The 17258-nt window shown below is 37.5% G+C and overlaps 2 protein-coding genes across 10 annotated transcripts in view; one reads left to right on the top strand and one right to left on the bottom strand.

The window, feature by feature from the left end:
- LOC106064915 (uncharacterized) overlaps nucleotides 1–6311 on the bottom strand; it is a 38217-nt gene extending 31906 nt beyond the window's left edge. The window contains exons 1-2 of one of the 2 annotated variants that reach the window (XM_056008061.1): nucleotides 6101–6311; nucleotides 448–523 (exon numbers count right to left, since the gene is read on the bottom strand). The gene's annotated coding sequence lies outside the window, so the exon portion shown is untranslated. The remainder of the gene's footprint in view (nucleotides 1–447; nucleotides 524–6100) is intronic. The other variant, XM_056008059.1, reaches the window with a different exon arrangement.
- The window catches only part of LOC106064916 (ATP-dependent translocase ABCB1-like), a 124296-nt gene that overhangs the window by 80399 nt on the left and 26639 nt on the right, over nucleotides 1–17258 (top strand). The gene's annotated exons all lie outside the window — the stretch shown is intronic.

Below are 17258 nucleotides of genomic sequence, written 5' to 3'. Positions count from 1 at the left end.
GAAATGTCCGCTTGTTAGGTCCATGTGTGAGCTTATGGTAAAGATTGACAAGAAGAAATACACACACACACACATTGTCACACGCATTGTTTACGTAATCACAATTCAATATATATCTAGGGGTAGATAAACCAGATCGATGAAAACATGCCAGACATGAAAGGTGTCGGAAGGGTGGGTTAGTGGTCGTAAACCATTGTGCCACCTACCGATAAAATCACCACCTGTCACGCTGTGCTGCTGTGGGGTCATGTTGGGGGGATTCTAGATTATTTTTTTTTAATGTTGCATGCTCGAGGGAATCTATTACATAACCCCATTCAAATTGAAATTCCTATAATGCTCAGACTTGAATAGCAGAATAAACTGACACATAGATAGTTACACACAATATAGATATTAGAATAAATCCACTATAAGAGTAGGTCATACCATGGACATACTCACACAAATAAATGTACAACAGGCTCGCTGAACTTTCCCTTATTCTGGTGCATCTATATCTTTCGATCGAAGTTTAGATCTATAGAAAGACAAAAATACCAAAACTGCAAAAATGTCAACCTGGTCTAAATCTAGTGCTTTGAGATGTGATATTTTTACAAATTGTTCCCCTTTTTTTTGCGTTAGATCATTTTTTTTTGTTAGCAAGATCTAGAAACTAAATTTAAAAAAACTGTAGAAAACGAAACATTCATCAGATCTGTGTGTGTGTGTGTGTGTTTTAAAAGTATTTCCACTCTAAAACTTTAAAAAGAAGAACATGCCAATGCTGCCTCGTTATCTCCCTTACCAACCTTCAATAGTTTTTTTGTTTCTTTCCCCTTTCCTTCCCATAGTTCTCGGTAACAACTTCCTTTCTGTTATTAGTTGTTCAACTTCATGTCAAAGGTCAGTTCTTAGTTTCTTTCTAGTTTCAAGAATCTCACACTCTGACACTCACACTGACTCTATGACACTCACACTCTGACACTGACTCTATGACACTCACACCCTGACACTCACACTACAAAGGTAAACTGGTTGTTGATATTTTTCCTACTCTCCTCTGTTGAGTTGTTGGGTTGGAACGTTGTACACATCCTGGCACCTAGCCACAGGTAGAGTTAGGACGTTCCTTCGTTACATTGAACCCTGGGTAATTCTCCAAGAATCAAGGCAGAGTGCTGCTTACTGGATTCAAGCAGCGCCCCCCCCCCCCCAACCCAGTTGGAATATTTGTTCAAGTTGCTGATGTATGGATTGCAAGTATTAATATATTTGTCTCCAGTGAACTTGTTGAAGCTGTGCCTGTCTGGGTGCAAGTATTTGTAAACGTGTATAAGTTAAACAGTTGAACACTAACATGGTTTACATTGGTAGTAACCACATGATGTTGACGGGTAAGGCTTTTGAGTAGCATCTTCCGACAGCTAATGCATCCTACCATGTAGATATATCCTGATTATATATATATATATATATATATATATATATATATATATATATATATATATATATATATATATATATATATATATATCAGAGGTGGCTGCGCGTAAAGCGATTGGCATCTGAACCGGGTTCGAATCCTGGTGAAGACTGGGATTTTTTATTTCGGGATCTGTGGGCGCCTTTAAGTCCACCAGCTCTAATGGGTACCTGACATTAGTTGGGGAAAAGTAAAGGCGGTTGGTCGTTGTGAGATTTTCATCTAAGACAAATAAATATAAATAGCTTGTTAGCTTCACTTCTAGCACAAACTTATCTTTATTATTAAGTTGGTAACAATGATAAATATATATAGAGAGACTTTGTTTAGAATCGAGATTTTAGAGTGAAAATCCCCAATAGATTTACAGTCTAGCGAATTGGTTTCTGAAATGCCACTATGCACTAAGAAATGGGCAGACTGGGAGAGAATATTTACACAGTGTTGGCGAATCCCCCACTTATTCTGTAACATTCGATTTTGTATGGCACTGAGTCACAAAAAGTCATGCATTGAACACCACGTTGTTCACACTCTAGACACCCTTCAAATAAATCACCTCCATGATTTGTTTATTTGAACGCGGTTTTTTTGTTTTTCTTTGCCTGACATTTAACTGTTGCTTAGTTCAACACAACACTGGACGCTCCAACCACGTGATTGGCTAACGTTACTCCGAGTCTTGTTTTGGCTATGAGTTAGCAAATAGCAGGAGACCAAGACTTTGTTTGCGCAGATAATAACACACAATCACCAAAAACTAGAAAGTTATGGCCCTCAGAAGCAGCTCTCAAAACGTAGTTCCCCAGTAACCACCATTAGCACCCTCGTTCATCTCCCTTAGACCAGTATATACGCACGCCTTTTTTTTTTTCAATTTTAACTACAAGCGTGTCTGTTTTTCACCAAATGTCACATCACGCAAACGTTGTTATAACGTGTCAGTATGAGCTCCCCTCACCCGCCCCCCATTTTTTTTACAACTCCGCAGATACAACTTTAATATTTTAGCTCTTATAAAGGTTTTTAAAAAAAATGATAAGAAGTAATCTATCTTTGGTACTATGACCAATCTCTTGGGCAGTAATACTCTTTTTTTTTACTGCGCAGGTGCAAAATATTTTTAAATTTATCTGATGATTTCCGAAGCCCCCACCCCACCCCTCCCTATCTCCACCCTCTTCTACAAACATTCACAACATTTATAATTCCAGAATTGTTTAAGGTCCAACCAGTTTCGCAACGCTGAGACTTTCGTATGAAAAGATCAACTCTTTGTATGGAAGTAATATTTAATGACGTATTGTATAGTGTTTTATGTGAAGATGATGTCCAATTAATTATTCTTAAAATATTCGTCGTGGGACCGGTTTAAGAAATGTCAATATATATATATATATATATATATTAATAATAGTTTATTGTTCAATAACAATTTAGAAAGTCAACACACTAGTGACGTATTCAAAATGGACAAGCGACTATTGTAATCTAAGTTCATACATTTCATGTTCGTCGTGTTCACGAGTATCCCAACCTACACTTTGCCTGACGTTACTTACCAAACAACGAACCCACAGAGGTCGCCTGAGTTAGTCTTGTAAAGCCTGATCTAATAGCTCCTATGTCATGGGACTAGTAGAACCATGGCTCTGTATAGAACTATATCTACTGCATTCCTCTTTAATCTTCGGACTGGAAGACAAGCCTTATTATTAGATATACTCTATATGGAGTGTGGAACCTTTTTGAAAATATTTTCCCCTCTTTCAGCTTGGTATTATACCCCCCCCCCCACACACACACCCCATACGGAGTATTTGTTCTTACATCAGAATAAATCTTTGAAGTCCTCGAAGGCATCTTCAGGGTTCACTTAAGAAGCTTCTGTTTGTTTGTTTTTTTGTCCACTCAAGTATTTCACGTCAACTATCACAACAAGGTAAACATGAAGAAATAAATGTTCACCGGAGAATATTGAAGTCAGCGTTGTGCGATCTGATGCCTTGAAGACCAAACTACAGCACTTTCCTTATCGCCACTAAAGCAAGACACGCTGCTGGCTTATCTTTCCTTGGCGGGAGATAAAATGTAGATATTTAAAGAAAAAAAAACTGTAGCAGTTGTCAATGTTGTAAAAACTTAGCGCTACCTTGTCGACGTCTGCTAGGCTGATTTTTGATTGGTGTGCCGCACTGCGAGACTGCTGAGAAGTATTGTTTCAAAACATGAACTGATAAGTTAAACGAAACGGATAATACAACAAGTGAACGAAGATATGGCTAATGAGGAAGAAGGGAAAATGTAGGCTATATATAAATAAAAGAATTCTTTCATTGACCACATTTGCGTTGTATGAAATATTACAAATTACTAATTTTTTCTATATTTTTTTTTATGAAAAAAAGGAGGTAATTATTAAATTATTTGTTTCACATTACCTTTTAAGATGTAGAAATCTCAATTTTGGCTGGTAGATTTTTCAACTCAATCGAAAAACAATCATTCTTAAATTTGGGAGAGAAATTCATATCCAAAGTTGGCATGACTTTATTTAAATTAGAGGAACATTAGTTAACTTATTTTAAAAATTGATTTGCCAATATGGCTGTTCTCCAAACGCATTTAGCCTATACTGTATAGTGCTATTAACAAATCTTAGTAAGCTTCAGTATATTCATTAAATAATTATCATTATTATTTTATCCAGATTCTATTCGAAACTACTTAACACATGATTATTACACTAGAGATTGTCCTACCTGACGGAAACAAATAAATAGGTTCAGTTCTTTGTTGGTGTATCTGGTGTTCAAAGGAAATAAAAGGAATTGTTGAAAACTGTTGATAAGCCTTGTTGAAAACTGTTGATAAGCCTTGTTGATAACTGTTGATAAGCCTTGTTGATAACTGTTGATAAGCCTTGTTGATAACTGTTGATAAGCCTTGTTGATAACTGTTGATAAGCCTTGTTGATAACTGTTGATAAGCCTTGTTGATAACTGTTGATAAGCCTTGTTGATAACTGTTGATAAGCCTTGTTGATAACTGTTGATAAGCCTTGTTGATAACTGTTGATAAGCCTTGTTGAAAACTGTTGATAAGCCTTGTTGATAACTGTTGATAAGCCTTGTTGAAAACTGTTGATAAGCCTTGTTGAAAACTGTTGATAAGCAATTTTTTTAAAGGAATGTGATAAACACTGCAGAATACCATTTTCAAAATGAGTCCCTTATTGTGTTTTGATACATATATTTTTTACGGAAAAAAAAAGAACTTAATGCTAGTTCTAGTACAGAAATGTCATTTTTAACAAATTCAAATTAGGGCAAACGGAATTGTTTTTTATTCACAGATTAAAAGAAAATATTTCCATCAGTTTCTATATCGGTATATAAACATTACCAGCCTTCCATAATCAAAAATGTAAAAGCAAAAAATGTTCTTCTTTGCTATATCGTTGTGTGTCGTCACTTAGCCTACATTTTAGATTTGACATTGTTTTCTTGTTGTTGTTTTTTTTTTGGTGGGAGATTCACTTTAGGTCTGATTTTAGTACTCATTATTCTTAAGCTGGGCATATATATTATATATATCAAACTAAATAAATTAGAACCACGAGTCTGACGCAGCACAGTGGCTTAGACAAAATAAATGTTTGTCTGTACACCTGGGCTATTGGTGCTCATTCTAACTGCTTCCATTGAGCATTTATATAGGTCATTTAATCAAGGTGAAGCATACATGTGTGTGAAACATGGGATATGTGTGTGAAACATGGGATCTGTGTGTGAAACATTGGATATGTGTGTGAAACATGGGATATGTGTGTGTGAAACATTGGATATGTGTGTGAAACATGGGATATGTGTGTGTGAAACATTGGATATGTGTGTGAAACATGGCATATGTGTGTGTGAAACATTGGATATGTGTGTGAAACATGGGATATGTGTGTGTGAAACATTGGATATGTGTGTGAAACATGGGACATTGGGCCAAGCATTGAAGGCTCAGCCAAACTCTAAAAACCTCAACACCAGCAGCACGACAAAACAAAAAGGTAACCTAAAAAAGCTTGAGTCCTAGGATCTTATCAAATATAGATGTTACTTCAAAACAAATCAAAAAAGAAGATGATTACGTCCTACGCGTATCCCTAAGTCAATCTAGTTCACATAGATATAGAATCTACTTGTTTTCTATAGGAATGACGTAGTAAGTCTAAAGGCATTCACGGCTTATGTTCTGTCGAGATCTACATGATAGCTCATGGCCATTGCTGGTCAGTGACTATTGTATATGTGGTGTTCTAATGTTAACACAATGCATCATCGACCACGGCGACCATTATGGAACTAAGGATTTAACACGCTCGATCATCACATTCAAGGGAACTAAGGATTTAACACGCTCGATCATCACATTCAAGGGAACTAAGGATTTAACACGCTCGATCATCACATTCAAGGGAACTAAGGATTTAACACGCTCGATCATCACATTCATACCTAAGATAAAGCTGCGTGACAAATAGGTTAATAAAGTAAGGTCCACCTCACGGTCTAATAAAGGTTTAAACCAAAGGTACGGAAATTATGAAATGGTATCAATGTGACCTTGACTTACCTTACAATGACCTTACAGTCAAGACAAACGCCAAAAACAAAAACATTTTGTATTTACTCCTTTTTTGTTTTAAACAAGAAAAAAGAAGAAAAAGAAAAAAAGCCGGTGAAGAAATAAAGAGCCCCACAGAAAGCACAATCCACAGTGCTCACGATCTCCTGCCAGGACTGTACTCACTCTCACAACACACACATACACGCAGCGTGCTGCCAGGAGATCTCGTCAAATAGGTGCTCACGGCACGGCGTGTGATTGCTGGGGTGGGGAAGGTGGCTGGTAAGGCCCAGGCATCTCTTTCTCTCTCTCTCTCTCTCTGTCTCTCTCTATCTTTCCGTTCACCAGATCTTCTCTTAGCTTTTTATTTAACTCTGTTCTGCCTGTACGGTACATTTCTCTAATTAAACGTGGTCACGTGATTCATGCTCACTACTAGCGCGTGCTCGTGTCTGAAGACGATGTAGTGAGTGGCCATTCATAGAACAGCGTTATACCGATTACAATCATGTCAATAGTGAAACACTAGCAGGGGGATCGGTTAGTCCTACATTCCTGCGAAGTACAGACTCAGCTAAAATAAAAACCCTAATCAAGCGGTTCTTAAACTAAAATTAATTGAGACCCTAAAACAGAAAAAAATTTCCTTGAAGGTAACACAACGGAAATGAGGAGCGCATTTTAGGAGAACCCTTTGGTTAATTATTTTGTTAGTGTCTAGATGTTAAACCTAAGTCGTCCAACACGTTTGCTGGTGGGTTGGTTTAGAATTGCTTTAGAAAACACAAAGACATATTTAAAGACAACCCAGACCCTCCCCCCTCATCCCTATCCTCACTTTATAATTATAAGTTGTTTATGAAATCAACGTCAAAAGTGAAACACAGTGGCAGCACATGAGGAAAAAGGGAGACACGACACTTCGTTCAAGCAACAAGTCGTTCACCCGACATATCGCTCACAGAAACTTGTTCACCGACAGTTGGTTCACAGACAAATCGTTCACTGGATAGAAACATATTGTTAATATTATATATTCTAGTCGCGTGTTTAATTTGTTTACATTAAAATTTTTGTAACTATTATTTCTCAAAAAAAAATTGATTGCTAGAGATCGGGCCTAATCTGAGTTTCTTTATTTTTTTTAAATTTTGTTTATTCTTTGTTAATGATGACAGGATGTCATAAAAAATTATACTTTTAAAAAATGCGATCTGACAACAAGCTAGCTGAAAAATTTTAATGGGCCATCACTTCACTATAGACAACATTTTTACTTTCATCATGTAGGCCTCCTTTGACACTTATGTCCGTTCTGCAGTTTTGTTCGCCCCACCCACATTGGCTTATCTTCTTCATAGCGGTCCAGATGTTTCATTGACAGACCTGTTCCGTCGTGCCGTTATGGTCAACACTATTTAGGGCCTTCCTCTACCTATACCTCCCCTCTCCTTATTCATCTACCCATTCAGCTGGATACTCTAGTTAAAACCTAATTGAGTGCTAGACAGAATGGCGGCTCTAGAGGAAATATAACTTTATCAGACAGGGAATCATTACTTATAAAAGGAGAAATGGTTCAATGACAAGTCATTGTTTTGTTTTGTTTTTACATTCATTGTACTTTTCCCAGACTGATTTTTCTTTAAATAGGCAGATGGAGGCAAACTTCCATGGTCCAAGACTCAACTCATAGGACAGTTACGAAGAAGATTTAACATAAAGGAAGACAGACCTTTTAGAAAGGTCACACCAGACTCGTAGGATTGACATTATACCTTTTTAAATTAATAGATATAGAAATGGACCGCCAAACTGGGACGGAGCAATACACAGAATAGTTACAAATATATGCTATGCTATTTGGAAGCACAAATATATGCTATGCTATTTGGAAGCACAAATATATGCTAGGCTATTTGGAAGCACAAATATATGCTAGGCTATTTGGAAGCACAAATATATGCTAGGCTATTTGGAAGCACAAATATATGCTATGCTATTTGGAAGCACAAATATATGCTATGCTATTTGGAAGCACAAATATTTGTTATGCTATTTGGAAGCACAAATATATGCTATGCTATTTGGAAGCACAAATATATGCTAGGCTATTTGGAAGCACAAATATATGCTATGCTATTTGGAAGCACAAATATATGCTATGCTATTTGGAAGCACAAATATATGCTATGCTATTTGGAAGCACAAATATATGCTATGCTATTTGGAAGCACAAATATTTGCTATGCTATTTGGAAGCACAAATATATGCTATGCTATTTGGAAGCACAAATATTTGCTAGGCTATTTGGAAGCACAAATATTTGCTATGCTATTTGGAAGCACAAATATATGCTATGCTATTTGGAAGCACAAACAAATGCTATGCTATTTGGAAGCAACACTACAGTATTTCAAAGGATAACACAATATTAATATGTATTTCCCACGTGACTGCCATTGAATAATGCAGTGAGAGATTCTATAGGGCCTATCTTATATCAATGTCGTTACTATAAAGAATATATATGGAAACAAAGTTCAGAAATATTGTTTTCTTTTTCTTGCTAGTCAGAAGTCATTCTGGCTACTCACTGTATGTGAAAACTCGCCTGCCAGGTTGGCAGCTACATTTCCTAAACTGTGATTGTAGGGTATCTCTATCAAAGTCTGGCAAGGCGGGTATAATGAGACTGAACCTTGATCATTACTAGCTCAATAGAGCTCTAGAGAAAAGGAAAGGAGTTGCTTCCTTTACTTCACAAGGACTTCCCAGGGCGAGCTAATTAGTCTTTCATATATCTCAGGGCCATTAAATTCACCAGACTTTGTTTCTTTAAATATTCCTTTTATTTTTCACAATTCTTTATAAATACCCCCCCCCGCCCGCGGTGTATTCTTTGTTCTACACAGTTTGTATAAAAGTGGTATAGGCCTATCATAGTGCTCGTTTTTATTACTAAAACCTGGGGGGGGGGGGAAGGGTTTGAAAAACAATAGGAAAAGGAATCAATGAGAGACTCTTATAATGATTTCCCAGCTCGTCATCCAGTCAGAATTAATTCATTAAAATCGCCCATCAGACACATTCACACATTTTTCTGACATCTTTACGTTGGTTTGTTTTTTTTTAATGGATTTTATTGAAATCACAAACACACACACACATACATAGAAGAGACACACAGACCACACATTTGCAAACAAGGATGCTACTGTAGAAAGTATATTTCTAGAAACAAAACATTCATTGATTAATTTGTCAAAACGCGAGAAATCATTGCGCAGTAACTCTAGAAACCATGCCAACTAGTCCAATTTGTTTTACACAGGGCCGGCCTTACGAATTGCGGGACCCAACTAATGATTGCTTGCGAGGTCCTTTCTTCTAATTTTTTTTACAATAAAAACTATGTCTATTAATTAGATCATTCTGTCAACATTTAGTATACAACATACAAGGAAGCAACTCAACCGCAAAAAGGTGTCAATCGTACGATAAGCTAAATATGTTAACCCTTTCAGTCCTACCTCTTTAAAACAAGAGACATGACTGATAGTGATATGTTTAATGTAAACTGCGGGGTCCCTGCCAGGTGCGGGGGCCCAATTAGGAGCAATCGGTCAAATCGTCCTAAGGCTGACCAGGTTCGACATCTTGATATAACATGCCTGTATTGTTATTACTTCCACTCTTCCTCGTGCATTTACACTGGTATTACTATTGTTTTGAAAAGTATTTAAACTCTAAACAAATAAACTTACATAAAACTTTTAGTAATCTGGACTCTAAACAAATAAACTTACATAAAACTTTTTGTAATCTGGGCTGGTGGTGGCTGAGTGGTAGGGCACTTTGAGTGTGTTTCTGGTTCGACGAATCCTGGCGTAGACTGGGTCTTTTAATTTGGGAGTCCAGCCAACTCTAATTTGTACATGATATTAGTTGAGGGAAAGTAAAAGCGGTTATTAGTTGTGCTGGCCACATGACACCCTCGTTAACATTCGGACAAAGAAAAAGATTACCTTAACATCATTTGCCCTATAAATCGCAAGGTCTGAAAGCTTACTTTGCTTAAATTACTAATCATAAAAGAATATTTAAAGCTTTTATTCAAATTTCTACTGAGTAGGTTGCATTAACTGTCAGCACATATTACTCCACAGCCCCACCCGTCAACGTATGGTTACTACCAATTCAGACCAAGTTAGTTTTAAAATTTTTAACATGTACAATTTAAACTTAAATGTTTAAGCTGGTAAAAAGAGAATCTGCTTTCAGATCTTAGAACCCTTTCCCCTAAACTAACCATACTTTAAGTCCAGACTAATACGATCAGTCTTTACCACCCTGACTTCATGACTTTAAACTCGTAGCTGGCGCCACGATGTTAGGTAGGGCGCCGGTATTGACGTTTGACATAAAGACCCACCGGGGAATCCTTAGCCAAAAATCCCTCAAAAATACATGAGTGTATAATTAGTTCTCTTTAAAAAAAAACAAACAAATCCAAGGCTCTCCGTGTTAATGAGGATGACCTTCACCTGTGCATGCGGTGCTTTGAGCCAGTACTTACCACACTTACTGTCGTACAGTATTTATGTGAAGTAGTGGCGAGAAGCCTGTAGAAACAGAAAGTCAGTGAAAGATCTGTGGTTGAGCCCCAAAGACAGTAGAGCAACTTGGAAAAAGTTGAAAATAACAGACCTGCTTCTTACCCAAAGCTATTGATACAATGAATGTAAGGGAACTAATTAAATCTAGACACTTTCGTAAAGAACACCAAAGACGTTAACCATTAATAAGTTACATGAAATGATTGTTGAAGTGTTGATGTCCTATCAAATTTAATGTAATACAGCCGAACAAAAGTCACATTTACGAGAATATGTGGCATTAAAATAAAATCGGGGCTACTTTATTACTAATTGCTTGGCTTCTGAACCTGGGGTTCAGGGTTCGGTTCTTGAATTTCGGAATGTTTAGGGCCTCTTCGGAGACCACCCATCTCTAATGAGTACCTGGCATTAGTTGTGGAAAGCAAAGACGGTAGTCGTTAACTGTTGGCCATAGCAATGGATGACCTTATCATCATCTGCCCCATAGATCGCAAGGTCTGAAAGGGGAACTTTACTTTTTACTTTGCATTCTATTTTCACATATTCCAAATGTCACCTTCTCAATATCAACTGGTTGAAGAGTGGGTCTCAATTTCGAAATGAAAGATGGATCTCACATTCTGCATTTAGGGCGATCTCTCATTTTTGTCTTATGAAGAGTACATCTCAATGCGTTAAAAAATGGTGAATACAAAGTATTTGGTTTGTTTTTTTAATTCAGTTGAAATTCAGTTCCGTGTATCAAATACTGGCTGTAGATTTGAATGTAACGCTAGTCACTTTTTTGTCTTGACTTGGAGAATTTAAACTTTTTCTACTTGACCCAGAATGTATCGCGTGTCTCAAAATGTTTATTCATGTTTTTTTTAATCTTTATCCTCGACACGGAATATTCTATATTATAACTATGACTTCAGTATTGCAGCCTTCCAGGCCATTCCACTCACATTTACCTTTTAGTTGATGCTTTCTTTGTGTCTTTTATCATATGACGGTCAACGATTAATGAAATAATTCAACTACGCGCGAAAATGATTCGCGACCGCACTCCGCTCATAAAACCTCGAAGCTGTTGTTCCATTAGTATAGTTGTATGGCTCAACTTACACAAATGAGGAATTTTATCTTTTTTTTTCAATTCTATACAATGTCAAGGACGCTATATTCAAAACTAACTGTTGCTAAATAATAATATTAGTTTCGCGAAAAGCGAAATAGCTTAGAAATTTTATTCTACAGTGCTGAAAAGTACACACACACACAAATTATCATAAACCATTTCGTTGAACAATATTTCTTATCTATGTGCACCGGAAACACCAAATAGCTAGCTATTTATAGTTATCCGCCATAGAATGACATTTTAATGAAATTAGGCCATGGTACGTTCGTTTGAATGATTTCTGTACGGCTTATACGGGTAATATGTAACTCTTGAGGGTTTATACTTATTTGCATGATTTGTGTAGCCTACGGCTTATTAACCGTGTACTATCTAACTCTTAAGGTTTATGTTTTGTTTGCTATTGCAACACACTATACCAAAGAAATAAGAAGACATCACATCAGGTAAGTTAGAATAGGAGCCTGGAGTTGGAAGAGAATTTTGTGAATTAGATTTGAAGCTGAAAGTAAATTTTAAAAAAAATTTGGGTGGAGAATCTCGCCAAGAGGAAAGCTCAACATAAGATGTCCCAGGAGAACATGTTCAAACTGGTCGATGTGTCAATAGGGCGCTCTATCAATAGTGTGTATTCTCCTTCTTTCCCCCACACACATCTACATTTGTGGAGCACCAGAGAGGCACCCACCACGCCCCATCCATCATGTTTTGATTGCAAACATTCACATACACTCACACTCACACACAAACACCACGAAAATGTTTTTAAAAATTGGACGCTTTAAGAAACTCTTCAGAGGCCGTTCGCGTGGTATGGAACATCAAGGGAAGTGTTCCGGAATGGAAGCGGAGTGATGGGGGGGGGGTGAGCGGAGATAGCGGGTGGCGTTACAGGATGAGCATCAAATCAACTTTGAGGTATTATTTATGACGTTAGGAACATGCTGTCGAGGTTAGCGACCTGGAAGTAGGTGCGGAACACGGTGTGTGTGTTGTTGTTGTTTTTTGTATGGAAACTGAGAACCCAAACACGAAGTTATTGTCCAATAAATCCATTGCTAGTTTCTGATGCAGTCGTCTGCACGTGCAGACGTTGTCTATGAATGATAGCAAACTGATGCCACGGAATGTTACATTTAAAAAAAATGGATTTCACTTTTTGACAAATATAATTTAAATTTGGGACACAATGATTTGAATGAAAGACTTTTAGTCCGCACCCATGGCTGAAGCAAATACATTGGTGCCTAAGGGAATGGACAGTGAAATATGCGATAACATCCAGAGGATGAGACTTATTGATGAATGCAACAGTGGCTCAATGGTTTGACTTGTAACAGTAACATGCGGCAGTGGTTCAATAGTTTGACTTGTAACAGTAACATGCGGCAGTGGTTCAATAGTTTGACTTGTAACACTAACATGCAACAGTGGCTCAATAGTTTGACTTGTAACAGTAACATGCAACAGTGGTTCAATAGTTTGACTTGTAACAGTAACATGCAACAGTGGCTCAATAGTTTGACTTGTAACAGTAACATGCGGCAGTGGCTCAATAGTTTGACTTGTAACAGTAACATGCGGCACTGGTTCAATAGTTTGACTTGTAACAGTAACATGCGGCAGTGGCTCAATAGTTTGACTTGTAACAGTAACATGCGGCAGTGGTTCAATAGTTTGACTTGTAACAGTAACATGCGGCAGTGGTTCAATAGTTTGACTTGTAACACTAACATGCGGCAGTGGTTCAATAGTTTGACTTGTAACAGTAACATGCGGCAGTGGTTCAATAGTTTGACTTGTAACAGTAACATGCGGCAGTGGTTCAATAGTTTGACTTGTAACAGTAACATGCGGCAGTGGTTCAATAGTTTGACTTGTAACACTAACATGCGGCAGTGGTTCAATAGTTTGACTTGTAACACTAACATGCGGCAGTGGTTCAATAGTTTGACTTGTAACACTAACATGCAACAGTGGTTCAATAGTTTGACTTGTAACAGTAACATGCGGCAGTGGTTCAATAGTTTGACTTGTAACACTAACATGCGGCAGTGGTTCAATAGTTTGACTTGTAACAGTAACATGCGGCAGTGGTTCAATAGTTTGACTTGTAACACTAACATGCGTCAGTGGTTCAATAGTTTGACTTGTAACACTAACATGCGGCAGTGGTTCAATAGTTTGACTTGTAACACTAACATGCGGCAGTGGTTCAATAGTTTGACTTGTAACACTAACATGCGGCAGTGGTTCAATAGTTTGACTTGTAACAGTAACATGCGGCAGTGGTTCAATAGTTTGACTTGTAACACTAACATGCGGCAGTGGTTCAATAGTTTGACTTGTAACACTAACATGCAACAGTGGTTCAATAGTTTGACTTGTAACACTAACATGCGGCAGTGGTTCAATAGTTTGACTTGTAACACTAACATGCGGCAGTGGTTCAATAGTTTGACTTGTAACACTAACATGCGGCAGTGGTTCAATAGTTTGACTTGTAACACTAACATGCGGCAGTGGTTCAATAGTTTGACTTGTAACAGTAACATGCGGCAGTGGTTCAATAGTTTGACTTGTAACACTAACATGCGGCAGTGGTTCAATAGTTTGACTTGTAACAGTAACATGCGGCAGTGGTTCAATGGTTTCACTTGTTCTAGTTGTATAGGGTAGCACTTGAGTTCAGATCTCAGTTCATGAAAAGACTATAGACCAGGATCCAACGCAGCATAGCTCTGATTAGATAGTCCGCTGAGTAGAATGAGACGCGTCCGGGAGTAGATTTCCAATACATCTCAAGTACCAAATACATTCATTTTTTAAAAAGCTTTTTTTGCTTGAATCACAAAGCATTTTGATTATTTAGTTGACATCAGGGATGTTTCAGTATGGTGTCCTGGACATTATTTAGTTGACAGCAGGGATGTTTCAGTATGGTGTCCTGGCATTATTTAGTTGACAGCAGGGATGTTTCAGTATGGTGTTCTGGACATTATTTAGTTGACAGCAGGGATGTTTCAGTATGGTGTCCTGGACATTATTTAGTTGATAGCAGGGATGTTTCAGTATGGTGTCCTGGCCATTATTTAGTTGACAGCAGGGATGTTTCAGTATGGTGTCCTGGACATTATTTAGTTTGTCCATTTATTGCCACATCTCTCCTCTTTTCATTTTCTTTCCTTTTTCTTTAGGTTTCATTATATTTCTTCATATCGCTTACTTTTCTTTTTACAAACTTTATATCAACTTACTATTTCTGTCTGTCTGTCCGTCCGTCTGTCTGTCTGGTAAAAAGTTGAACATGTTTTTTCTCCCATTTCCCATTATCGAACCAATTTAAAACTTTGCACATTTATTCATTAAACCTGACAAAACATGAATTTAAAAATAAACAGTTAGTTAATTGTTGGTGATTAATTTTTTTGTTTGATTTCGAAATAAGGGGAATAAATGCTACTTAATGAGAGATGTGTATATATGGATTTAGTCCCCTTATTGCGGTTTGAGACGTTTTTTCTCCCACTTCTAATTTCGGATCAAGTTGAAATTCTGCATAATTATTCATAGTCGATCACAATATACAAAACATTCCAAAAATAACCAATTATTTAATCATTTATTACTAATTAATTAATTTTGTTTTATATAACAGAAAGGTAGATAACCCCGTAGTTTTCAGGTTTCAGGTTAATGGCAGTACTTTCCATAGATAAGCTTTGTTTTTTTAAATATTCTTGTTTCTATTGCCTGTTTCTCTCTTATTTAACTGTACGGGTCTTAAGAATCAGAGTCAACAAAGTACAGATTACTATGGTTTAGCTTTTAGTGTGAAACTCAGCAACATAGCTTGGTTACAAGAAGACTAGACGGTAGCTCCACGTGTTGGAAGATAACCAAGGGGGATACTAATATCTTAGAAACGTTATAACTACACGTGAGGATATATGCGGCTGTTTAATTAGTCACAATAACCCACGTGACTGTCAGGCAAACATGGCAGATCTAGCCTAAACATCGACGACTTGTGAGTTTGAGTACTTACACCAAAATGGAGCGGTTTAAAAGGTGTACATCCCTGACGGGAAGGCGTCAGGTGCGTTCCTTATGGCGGCTTCATATGGCACGTGCATTTATCAGTCCTTGTCTACTTTTGGCGGTGCGTTCTTTTTTATAGATCACGAGAACAGCGTTTCATTTGCCGTATAAATGTAAGCAGTTATCTTGATGCATTTCCAGCGGAGATTTATCAGAAAATGTGCTGAACACTTTAACCTACATTTTGTATTCGGACTCTCCGTCAGACAGGATACGTCCTAGCCCAAGTCTCCTGGAGATCGGAGGAATGGTTGAAGCGGGCAGGGTTCGAACCCGGAACCATTGTGACGGCAGTCTAAAGCGTATACTACACAATCCAACAGTTATCATTATTTGGATTTGATTGTATATTACATCGTAGTAGATATACTATCTTCGCATTTTAAAAACATTTATGTATAAAAAATAAAAAAAAAAAAAGAAAACAAAAAGAACAATTTGAATTCGAGCTCATGGCTCAAGCCTCCTCAAACCAACATACTAACCACTTTGCTAGCTGGGTGCCTATACAAAAAAATAGAAGATTGTTTAGTTATTTATAAGAGGCGCGGCAGCTGAGCGGTAAAGCTTGAGTTTGAACCGGGGGTCCCAGGTTCGAATCTTGGGATTTTTAATTTTGGGATCTTTGGGCGCCTCTGAGTCCACCCAGCTTTAATGGATGCCTGACATTAGTTGGGGAAAAGTAAAGGCGGTTGGTCGTTGTGCTGGCCACATAACACCCTCGTAAACTGTAGGCCAAAGAAACAGATGACCTTTAAATCATCTGCCCTATAGACCACAAGGTCTGAATGGGGAACTTTTCGTGTAGTTATCTCTTGTTTGTCACAAAGTTACTTTAAAGCGGCCCGAATGTAGGGCTGTCTGTAGTGACTCAATGTATTCAGCACTGTACGTCTTGACGTTCAACGTGAGATGCACATATCAAACATTTTCAATGTAGCTCTCAGTCTGAATGTCACAACAGGGACTAAACATTTACACAATTTTGTCAAAGCGTTCCCGACCTCTAGCTGAGCTTTGGGTTGCCCTTATTTCCTTAACTCAATATTGTCCGTGCTGAGCCTCTGCTGAGGTTTCGATGACTTGACGTTGAGTCCCATAGTACGGACGAACTGACAGAAAGATTATTAAATTCGAAACAGTGTTCCACAACCACGTGACTATTTCGTTCAAATAATTTCAACATGAAAACTTAAGGATAAAATATTCTGTTACTAGTGTTCCAAATGTTCCAAATATCTTCATTCTAGGGAAAATGTGTGTGGATATTTAAGATTATTATTTTTTTTTTTTTAAACTATAGTACCACAATGGGAG

The sequence above is a fragment of the Biomphalaria glabrata genome, chromosome 13 (assembly GCF_947242115.1).
Source record: "Biomphalaria glabrata chromosome 13, xgBioGlab47.1, whole genome shotgun sequence".
Taxonomy (NCBI): domain Eukaryota; kingdom Metazoa; phylum Mollusca; class Gastropoda; family Planorbidae; genus Biomphalaria; species Biomphalaria glabrata.
The sequence above is the reverse complement of the archived record's forward strand: the minus strand, read 5'-3'. Positions and strand labels throughout refer to the sequence as shown.